Below are 11,970 nucleotides of genomic sequence, written 5' to 3'. Positions count from 1 at the left end.
GTTTCCTTGTTCTGAGTGACTCCATGGTGTGTATTAGAGCAATTCTCACTTATTGACAGTCTGAGTGACACCATGATGTACAGATGTGACTGCCCAGAGTGACTCTGTGTAGTATTTAGTTAAGTAGTTCTCATGCAGAGCCTGCCTTGAGTAATTCCATGATTTGAAGGACATCATTTCTAAGGCTGCACCTGCCCTAAGTATCTCCATGTTGTATAGAACAGGAGTTCTTAGGCTGTGCCTACCTAGTATCTTGGTGGTATACAGAACAGCAGTTCTCAAGATGTGCATGCCCTGAATGACTCCATGGTGTACAGAACAGATGTTCTAAGGCTGTGCTGCCCTGATTGACTCCATGATATATGGAAAAGCAATTCTAAGTATGTGCCTACCCTGAGTAACTCAATTATGTGTAGAACAGCAGTTTCAGACTGTCCATCTTCCAAGTGAATCCATGGTATACAGACCTGCAGTGACACCATCATAAATAGAACACTATGTCTCCTAATGCACATTCCCTGAGTGACTCAATGGTGTGTAGGACAGTAGCTCTCAAGCTGTGCCTATCCTGAATGATTCCATGTTGTACAGAATGCAGTTCTCATGCTGCACCTTTCCTGATGGACTGCAGGGTGTGTGTGTAAAACAACAGCTCTCTACCCAGAGTGACTTTATGGTGTTCAGAATAGCATATCTCGGGCTGCATCTCCCTAGTGACTCGAGGGTGTGTTGAACAACAGTTCTCAGGATGTAACTTTCCTGAGTGACTTTATGGCATACAGAAGAGCAGCAATCAGACTGTCTTGAATTACTGCATTTTGTGTATGACAGCCTTTCTGAGGCTGTGCCTGCCCTGAGTGACTCCATGGTCTATAGAACAGCAATTCTCAGACTGTACATCTCCCGTGTGATTCCATTGTGTGTATTCCTGCAGTATTCAGGCTGCACAGGCCATGAGTTACTCCATTCTGTCCAGAAGACCAGTTCAAGAGGTACAGTTGCTTTGTGTGTCTCTATAGTGTGTAAAAAAGCAGTTCTTTGCTGAGTATGCCTGAATGACTTCAGGGTGTACAGAGCAACAGTGTTCAGACTGCACATGGACTGAATGACTCCAAATGTAGAGAACAACAATTTAAGGCTGTTCCTGGTTCTACATGACTCCACAGTGAGTATTAGAGCAGATCTCCTATAGTAACTGTGCTGAGTGTCACCTGATATAAAGAATAAGAGTTCAGGGCTGGGGATGTGGCTCAAGTGGTAGCGCGCTCACCTGGCATGCGTGCGGCCCGGGTTCGATCCTCAGCACCACATACCAACCAAGATGTTGTGTCCGCCGAGAACTAAAAATAATAAATATTAAAAATTCTCTCTCTCTCTCCTCTCTCACTCTCTCTTTAAAAAAAAAAAAGAATAAGAGTTCAAAGCCTATACCTGCCCTGAGTAACACCATGATAAATATATCATATCTGCCTCGAGAACTCCATGGTATATAGAACAACAGTTCTCAGGTAGCACCTATCCTTAGTGACTCCACAATTTATGCAACAGCAGCTCTCAAGCTGCGCATACCTTGAGTAACACCATGGTGTAGAGAAAAGCAGTTCTCATGATGCACCCTTCTATCAGACTCCATGGTGTGTAGAACAAAAGCTTTCAGGAGGTACCTAATCTGAGTAACTCCAGGTGTACAGATCAGCATTTCTCAGGCTGCATCTGCCTTAGTGACTCTAGGTATGTTGAACGGCAGTTCTCAGACTGTCTCTTTCCTCAGTGACTTTATGTATACAGAACAGCAGTAATCAGACTGTGATTGTCCTGAGTTATTCCATTATGTGTATTCAGCTGTTCTGAGGCTACACATGCCCTGAAGGACTCCAAGGTGTGTAGAACAGAAGTTCTTAGCTGAGCATCTCCCAAGTGACTCCATGTGTACAGACTTGCAGTATTCAAGATGCACAAGAACTGGGAGACTCCATACTGTCCAGAAAGCAGTTCTTGGGCTGCAGCTTCCTTGAGTTTCTCCATAGTGTTGTAGAAAAGCAGTTCTAAGACTGAGAAGGCCCCGAATGACTTCATGGTGCAAAGAACAGTCATATTCAGTCTGCACATGTACTGAATGGTGTACAGAACAAAAAAATCTAAGGGTGCAACTTGTTCTAATTGACTCATGGTGTGTATTGGAGCAGTTATTTTAGAGTGATGGTTCTGAGTGTCACCATGATGTACACAACAAGAGTTCTAAGCCTGTGCCTGCCTGGAGGGACTCCACAGTATTAAGAACAGCAACTCTCAGGCTCTACCTGCCCTAGGAAACTATGATACATAGAACATTTCTCATGATGACCTGCCCTGAGTGACTCCATGATTTACAAAACAGCAGTCCACAGGCAGAACATACCCTGAATGACTCCATGGTGTGTAGAGCATCAGTTCTTAGGCTGTGCATCTCCCAAGTGGCTCTATGGTGTACAGACCTGCTGCACTCAGGGTGCACATGCCCTGAATGACTCCATACTGTCCTGGAGAGCAGTTCTCAGGCTGTAGCTTTTCTAAGTTTTTCCATGGTGTTTAGAAGAACACTTTGCAGGCTGTGCCTCCTATGAGTGGCTTTGGTGTTCAGAACAGCAGTTCTAATGTTGCACATGCCTGGAGTGACTTCATGGTGTGAAGAACAGCAGTTCAAAGGCTATCCATCTCCCAAGTGACTCCATGGTGTATGGTCCTGCAGTATTCAAAATGCACATGCCCAAAATGACTTTATACTGTCCAGAAGCACAGTGCTCAGGCTGCTGCTGCCCTGAGTGTCTATACAATATATTGAAAACCAGCTCTCAGGCTGAGCATAACCTGAGTGGATTCTTGGTGTACAGGACAGCATTGTTCAGACTGTGCAAGGACTGAATGACTCTATGGTGTACAGAATGGCATTTTGAAGGCTGTGCCCTATCTCAAGTGACTTTATGGTGTTGATCAGAACAGTTCTCATACATTGACTGTCGGAGTGACACCATGATGTGCAGAACAGAAGTTCTAAGCCTGAGTCTGCCCTCAATAACTCTATGTAGTATGTTGTTCATAAGATCTCAGGCTGTGCCTGCCTTGAGTAACTCCATGATATGTAGAACATCATTTCTCAGGCTGCACCTTCCCTGAGTGTGTCCCTGTTGATTTGAACAGCATTCTCAGGCTGTGCCTACCCTACTGTCTTGGTGGTGTACAGAAGAGCACTTCTCAAGATGTGCATGCCCTGAGAGATTCCATAGTGTAGAGAATAAAAGTTCTAAGGTGGCGCCTGTTTTTACTGACTCCATGATATGTGGAACAGCTATTCTCAGTCTGTGCCACCCTGAGTGACACCATCTTATGTAGAACAGCAGATCTCTGGATACACCTTCCCTGAGTGAACTAGTGGTGTGTAGCACAGTAGCTCTCAAGCTGTGATTGACCTGAATGTCTTCATCATGAACAGAACAGCAGTTCTCATGCTGCACCTCTCTTGAGAGACTCCACTGTGTGTGGAAGAGAGCTCCTAAGTGGCGACTACCCTGGTTGACTCCATTGTGTCAACATCAGCATTTCTCAGGCTAAATCTGCCTTAGTGACTCTAGGGTGCATTGAACGGCAATTCTCAAGCTATCCCTTTCCTGAGTGTACAGAACAGCAGTCATAAGATGGTGATGGTCCTGAGTTACTCCATTGTGTGTACAACAGCATTTCTGAGGCTACGCCTGCCTGAAGGACCCCATGCTGCATAGAAAAGTTCTTAGCTGGGCATGTTACTCCATGGTGTGCTGACCTGCAGTCTTCAGGCTACACATGCCCTGAATGACTCCATACTGTACAGAAGAGCAGTTCTCAGGCTGTGGCCACCTTGAGTGTCTCCACAGTGTTTAGTAAAGCAGCTCTCAGGCTGAACATCCTCTGAATGTCATTATGGTGTAGAGAATAGCAGTTTTCCTTCTGCACATATACTGAATGACTTTATGGTGTACAGAACAGCAGTACTAAGGCTGTGTTCTGATTGACTCCATGGTGTGTAGGGCAGTTCTCCTATAGAAACAGTTCTGAGTGTCACCATGGTGTACACAACAGCAGTTCTAAGCCTGCATCTGCTCTGAGTGACTCCATGTATTTAGAATATCAGTTCTCAGGCTGTGCCTTCCCTGAGGGACTCCATGTTGTGAAGGGTGGCAGTTCTCAGGCTGTGCATCTCCCAAGTGACTCAAGGGTGTACAATCCTGCTTCTCTTAGGATGCACCTACCCTGAATGACTCCAAACTGTCCTGAAGAGCAGTTCTTGGGCTGCACCTTTCCTGAGTTTCTCCATGGTGTGTGAAACAGCCCTTTCAGGCTGTGCCTGCATGAGTGACTCCATGATGTATATAACAGCAGTTCAAAGTCTGTGCCTCCCATGAGTGACTCATGATGTACATAACAGCAGTTCAACATCTGTGTTCTGTCCTAATCAATTCCATGTTGTGTATTAGAGCAGTTATTATAGTGTTATGTGCCTGTTCTTTGTGACATCTCGGTGTATAAAATAGTAGTTCAAAACTGTGCCTGCCCTGACTGCCTCCATGATATGTAAATCATCAGTTCTTTGGCTATGCCTTTCATAAGTTACTCCATGGTGGGTAGGCCAGCAGCTCTCAGGGTGTGGCTCCCCTGATTGGCTCCATCTTGTGAACCACAATTCTCTCCCTGTACCTTCCATGAGTAACTCCATGGTGTACACAATGATATTTCTCAGGCCCTGCCTTTCCTGAGTGACTCTAGGGAGTGTAGAACAACAACTCTCAGGTGGTTCCTGCCCTTACTGACTTGATTTTGTACAGAAGAGCATTTCTCAGAATGACCTGTCCTGAGTAACTTTAACATGTGTAGAACAGCAGTTCTCAGCCTGTGCATTTTCTTTGTGACTCCATGGTATACAGACCTGCATTACTCAGGCTTCACAAGCCCTGAGTGACTTCATGGTGTACTGAAGAGCCCATCTCAGGCTGCAGCTACCCTGATGTCTCCATGGTGTGTAGGAAAGAAATTCTCAGGCTGCAACTCCCCTGAGTGATTTCCTGGTGTACAGAACCGCTGTGTTCAGGTGGCACATATACTGAATGACTCCATAGTATACAGAACAGTAGTCCTAAGTCTGTGCCCTGTTCTGAGTGACTCCCTGGTGTGTACTAGAGTGGTTATCATACTGCGCCCTCTCTGAGTGACACCACAGTGTACTGAATGTCAGTTTAAAGGAAGTGCCTACCTTGACTAACTCCATGTATGTAGTACAGCAGTTCTCTGACTGTGCCTACCCTGAGTGACTCAATCTTGTGTAAAATAGCAGTTCTCTGGCTGCACCTTCCCTGAGTGACTCCATTTTGTGTAAAATAGAAGTTCTCTGGCTCCGCCTTCCATGAGTAACTCCATGGTATACAGAATAGCATTTATCAGGCTGCACCTGTTCTTTCTTTTAAAAATTGATTTGATTTTTTAAATACATGACAACAGAATGCACTACAATTCTTATTATACATATAGAGCACAATTTTCTATATCTTTTTATATAAAGTATGTTCATGCTAACTCATGTCTTTATACATGTACTTAGTGGGGGTTTTTGTATTACAACTCTTATTTCACATGTACCACAATTTTTCATCTCTGATTGTATATAAAGTAGGTTGACACCCAATTCGTGTCTTTATACATGTACTTTGGATAATGATGTCTATTATATTCCACCATCCTTGCTAATTACCTGCCTCCTCCCTTCCCCTCCCACCCCTCTTCCCTATCTAGAATTCATCTATTTCTCCCATGCTTCTCCTCCCTACCTCACTATGAGTCAGCTTCCTTATATCAGAGAAATCATTTGACATTTGGTTTTTTGGGGGTTATTGGCTAACTTCACTTAGCATTATCTTCTCCAACACCATCCATTTACCTGCAAATACCATGATTTTATTCTTTTTTAATGATGAGTAAAATTCCATTGTGTATATATGCCATATTTTTATCCATTCTTCCACTGAAGAGCATCTAGGTTAGCTCCAACAACAGTTCAGCTGTTGTGAATTGTGCTGCTATAAACATGATGTGACTGTGTCCCTGTAGAATGCTGTTTTTAAGTCCTTTGGGTATAGTCTGAGGAGAGGGATAGCTGGGTCAAATGGTGGTTCCATTCCCAGATTTCCAAGGAATCTCCATACTGCTTTCCAGATAGGCTGCACCAATTTGCAGTCCCACCAGCAATGTATGAGGGTACCTTTTCCCCACATCCTCACCAACACTTATTGTTGTTTGTCTTCATAATAGCTGCCATTCTGACTGGAGTGAGATGAAATCTTAGAGTAGTTTTGATTTGCATTTCTCTAACTGCTAGAGATGATGAGCATTTTTTCATATATTTGTTGATTGATTGTATATCCTCATCTGAGAAGTGTCTGTTCAGGTCCTTGGCCCACTTGTTGATTGGGTTATTTGGTTTTTCAGTGTTTAGCTTTTTTGAATTTTACCCCTCATACATCTATCTGATGTGTGAGGGGTAAAAATTGCTCCCAGAATGTAGGCTCTCTGTTCACCTCACTGTGGGGAGCCATTTCACATGTGACTGGGCGACTCCCGGTTTGGGTCTGAGGCGTTCTGGCTGTGTCAGAACTTTTCCAGCCCTCTCCTGATGAAAGAAATCGTCCGTGTGGGAGTGTGACTGACCACTGACCCCGGGGGCCCAATCACTGACCCTGACCTTGGAGTGCACCCCCCACCTCAACCTTCATTGGATGGAATTCTCCCTTGTATTTCTTGTTCCCCAATAAAAGGCTACTCCCTGGCGTGCTCGCTCTCTCTCTCTCCTGAGTAATCCTTGCTGCCCTGCCGGGCGGTTAGAGGTAGGAAACAGAGAGGGGAGCCGTCTTGGACCTGGTCATAGAAAAAAGGTAACTGAGTCTGTGTGTTTTATTTCCATCTCTGCTAGCTAACTTTTATGCCAAGAACCTCATTAATGAAACCATTGCACTGGCCGCATGGTGGAATTGGCGCCCACGAGGAGGGCATTCTAGATTAGCTAGATTGAGTGGGAGCGCGCTATAAAGATAAAGATAAAAATAAAGATAAAGGAAGAGGTGACAATTTGGGTCACAAAAGTACCTGGAGATATTGAAGGAAAGAGGCATTAAATTAATTAAAATGGGAAATTCAACTTCTACAGATAAGGAAATGTATCTGACTATTTTACACAGTATAATTAATCAGAAAGGAAAACAGATAAAGAAAACTCAGTTATTACAATTTTTAAAGATTGTAGGTGAATATTGTCCTTGGTTTTGTGAACAAGAGTCTCCAGATTTGGCAGAAATTAGGAAGGAAGTTACAAAAAGTCTGTCTTTCTAATAAATTACCTGGAGGCATAGATAATATTCAGAAAACTTGGACGGCTCTAGAAGTGTGTCTTTTTGAATATATGGGCCAAAGTTCGTGGCCCCCTGAAGACCTGTTAAAAGGCATTCAGAGAGCTATTAGGTCTATTCAAATGGAAAATCCGCCTGAGGCTAAGTTAATTCCCTTTCCTTTAAGCGGTTTAAAAACAAAGGCACTAGGGGCCAAACTGAAAGTAAAAAATGTGAATTTAAACTTGCAGGATCAGGCTAGCCTGCAGGGAGATTATAGAGAGCAACATCATAGAGGAGAAACCTCCGAAGTCTTAGAAAGTCCCCCGGAAGAGGTAGACGATCTTCCTGGGGAGGAAAATCCGGAAGAGATTCCTAGAGGGGCTCAGAGTTCTTCTCCACCATGTGGCTTAGAAGCCCCTTTTTTTTTTTTGAGAGAGAGAAAATTTATTTATTTTAGTTCTCGGCAGACACAACATCTTTGTTGGTATGTGGTGCTGAGGATCGAACCCGGGCCGCACGCATGCCAGGCGAGTGCGCTACCGCTTGAGCCACATCCCCAGCCCCTAGAAGCCCAATTTCAAAATGGTGACAGTGTAGAGTCTGACCATGGCTCGTAGTCTGAGGGAGAAGAATCAGAGGTTGAAATTCAGGACTTACAGAGAAATTTTAACAGGCTGCGTTTAACACCACCTGCCCAGCCTATTCGAATTCGGCCAGTACCTGCTAAAAGGAAAAAATTTAACAGGTTCGCTGGATTAACAATGACTTTTCTTACCCCAGTCCAGCGAGGTATTAAGAAGGCTCAAGAATCAGGGGAGGGTACTAACGGTTTTCAACTTTTTCCAGTTTTTGAGCAAGTTAATGAGCAAGATCAGAGAGTTAGAGTTCATGCTGTAATCCCATTTAAAACCATTAAGGAACTAAAAAGTGCATGTGAGACGTATGGTCCAAATTCCCCTTTTGTACAGAGCCTAATAGAAAATATTTGCTCACAACCCCTTCCTCCTAGCGATTGGATTTCTTTAGCCAGATCTTGTCTGAGCGGGGGAGATTTCTTACTCTGGCAAACTTATTGGACTGGTTTTTGTACTGAACAGGCAGAAAGGAACAAAAGACAGAATATAGAAACGCCAGTAGAAATGTTTCTAGGGACAGGTGATTTTGCTGATTTAGAAAAACAGTTAAGGCTGGGGATGTGGCTCAAGTGGTAGCGCGCTCGCCTGGCATGCATGTGGCCCAGGTTCGATCCTCAGCACCACATACCAACAAAGATGTTGTGTCTGCCGAGAACTAAAAAATAAATATTAAAAATTTAAAAAAACATAGAAAGACAGTTAAATTATGAATTTGTAGTATACAATCAAATAACTGATTGTGTGAAATGTGACTGGAGGCAGATTGTCTCTAAAGACAAATCCAATTTAGTTCTTACCAAAATCAGGCAGGGTGCCAGTGAACCGTATTCAGATTTCGTAGCCTGATTGTACCAGGCTGCAAACAGGTCAATCAGGGACCCGGGGGCGAGTGAGTTCATTGTTAGGCAATTGGCATTTGAAAACGCAAATAAGTACTGTCAAGATGTTCTCAGGCCATACTGTAAAAAAGGGACAATTTCTGAGTTTATCCGCTTATGTTCTGACATAGACTCTGCCCATTTGCAGACAGTAGCCCTATCGGCGGCACTAAAAGAAACCTTGAGGTCACAGGATTTAGGACGAAAGTCCTGCGGGAAATGTTATGTTTGGGGGGGGTGTGGAAATAATCATTTTGCGAGGGAGTGTCGCATGCGCAATTTTAAGTTCAGGGCTTCATCTACTGGCGATAATAGATATTGCAGGACTCAACCCCGCGTGGCGGATCAAGATGGCGCAGATCATCCCACCTTCTTGCCGTCATTTCCTCCTAGCGGGAGGACAAAAAACTTCCGGTCGGCCCCTCCCCGGGCCGAGCAACAATACAGGGAATTCAAGGAGAGGTCACACAGTGTGACCTCTCTGGCGCCAACCAGGACAGCCTTACCGGAACATAGATCGCAGACAGTTTTCTTAGGACCTTCCAGGACAGTTGAATTGAATCCTGAAACAGGGCCAGAACAAATCCCTACTGGGATTTTCGGCCACTTCCTGATAATACTATAGGTTTAATTTTGGGACGTAATAATTTAAAGGGAGCCATTGAGGTGATACCTGGTGTGATAGATTCAAATTTTAAAGGACAATTAAATGTTACTGTAAGGTCCAATTATGCCCTAAGGCTCACTCCAAAGGATACATTTGCCCAATTGATTTTATTGCCTTGTGACTCAGGAAGACACCTGCTGGTAGATTCAGTTTCTAAACCGCCTGACAGAGTATACTGGTCACAGTTAGTACGACAAGAACGCCCTTTATTAGAACTTAAAATTAATAATAAAAATTTCCTAGGAATAGTAGACACAGGGGCTTATATCTCTGTCTTTTCTAGTAGATTCCGGCCTAGGAACTGGCCTTTACATGTAGCACCAGCTAACCTAGAGGGAATAGGACAGGTTTCACAGCCTGCTCAAAGTGCCAACTATCTCCGTTGCGAAGATTCCAATGCGAACAGTGGAGTATTGAAGCCTTATGTGTTAGAGTCTCTACCAGCTAACCTATGGGGAAGAGATATTTTAGCCAAATTGGGATTGTTATTAGTTACTCCAAACTCTATAAGGTCAGTTGAGGAAGTTAATCAGAGGTAATTTCCTGGCGATGATAAGGAGACCCTTCAGGAAGTATCTGTTTACAAACCAGTCTCCACGACAAAGATTAGTAAATGCTCCAAGCCAAAATTTTTACTAGGGGCCCTGAGTACTTCCCCGATCCCTAAGACAGCTAAAAAAATCACCTGGCTCAGAAGAGCCTATATGGATTTCTCAATGGCCCATCTCAGGGGAAAAGCTTAAAATAATTCATAGATTAGTTGAAGAACAACTTCAGGCTGGTCATATTGAACCAACGCTTAGTCCTTGGAACACACCTATTTTTGTTATTAAGAAAAAGTTGGGAAATTGGAGATTGCTACAGGATTTAAGGGTAATAAATCATGCAATTTGGCCTATGGGATCATTACAGCCAGGACTTCCCTCCCCCACAGCCACCCCTTTAGATTATAGCTTGATGGTAATAGATTTAAAAGACTGCTTTTTCTCTATAAGGTTACATCCTGGAGATTGTGAGAGATTTGCCTTCACTGGCCCAGCAATTAATTTTAAGGAACCTGTTAAAAGATATTGCTGGAAAGTACTCCCCCAGGGAATGCGTAATAATCCTACACTGTGCCAAAAATACGTTGACCAGGTGATAGATCCCATAAGAAATAGCTTTCTTGATGCATATATTATTCATTTTATGGATGATATATTATTGGCTCATGCTAATCCAGAGGTACTTTCAGAAATTTTTACTCAGTTAGAGACTTTGCTTACAGCAATGGGTTTATGCATAGCTCCTCAAAAAAATTCAAAAGGTGTCCCCTTTTCATATTTAGGTCAGATAATTCAAGGACGTACAATCCGTCCTCAAAATCTTCAGATAAGAGTTAAGGAGTTACATAACCTTAATGATTTTCAAAAGCTATTAGGAGATATTAATTGGCTAAGGCCATCCTTAAAACTAACTACTTCTGAGTTAAGTCCTTTATTTCAGATATTACAAGGAAATCCTTCTCCAACCTCTCCACGTCAGCTGACCTTAGAAGCTAAAATGGCTTTAAGGAGAGTTGAAAATGCAATTAAAAATGCACAGCTTACTAGAGTTTGTCCTAAAGAAATAATGTATTTATTAATATTTCCAACTGAGCATACCCCAACAGGAGCCATATGGCAAAGATTAGGAGTTATTTATTGAGTGGATTTATTTATCCCACTCACCTCAAAAAACATTAATTCCTTTTCATGATTCCATAGCTCAATTAGTAATTAAGGACAAAACTAAGATATTACAATTAATTGGATCTGAGCCTGATATCAAAATTATTCCATTTTCTGTTCAACAGACTAATTGGCTTTTTCAAACTTCTAGCTCATGGCAGATAGCTTTTTCTGATTTTCCTGGCCAGATAGATAGCCATTATCCTCGTGATAAGATTATACAATTTGCATCATTAACGTCACTTATTTTTCCAAAGATTGTACGTGCACATCCTATAGATGAAGCTTTATCCATGTTCATGGATGGTTCTAACTCAGGTAAAGCAGGTTTTTATAGTCGTGTTCACACAGAGGTAATACAGACTTCTTATACTTCTGCCCAAAGAGCAGAGCTTCAAGCTCTGATTTGTGCCTTAGATTACTTTTCAAATGAGCCTATTAATATTTATTCTGATAGCTTATATGCAGTCGGAGTTACTAAAAATATTGAAACTTCAGTTATTGGGTATACTTCATCACAGGAGTTATTTGAATTATTTCATAATTTACAAAAGACAGTGCTAATGCGAAAGTACCCATGTTTCATAGGACACATACAAGCTCATACTAATCTTCCAGGACCCTTAGTTTCAGGTAATGACAAAACTGATAAATTAGTAGCTTTTTGTCAACAGATGTCTTCATATGACTGTGCAC

Source organism: Ictidomys tridecemlineatus, chromosome 15 (assembly GCF_052094955.1).
Source record: "Ictidomys tridecemlineatus isolate mIctTri1 chromosome 15, mIctTri1.hap1, whole genome shotgun sequence".
NCBI classification, from domain to species: Eukaryota; Metazoa; Chordata; class Mammalia; order Rodentia; family Sciuridae; genus Ictidomys; species Ictidomys tridecemlineatus.
Note: the sequence above shows the minus strand (reverse complement) of the source record.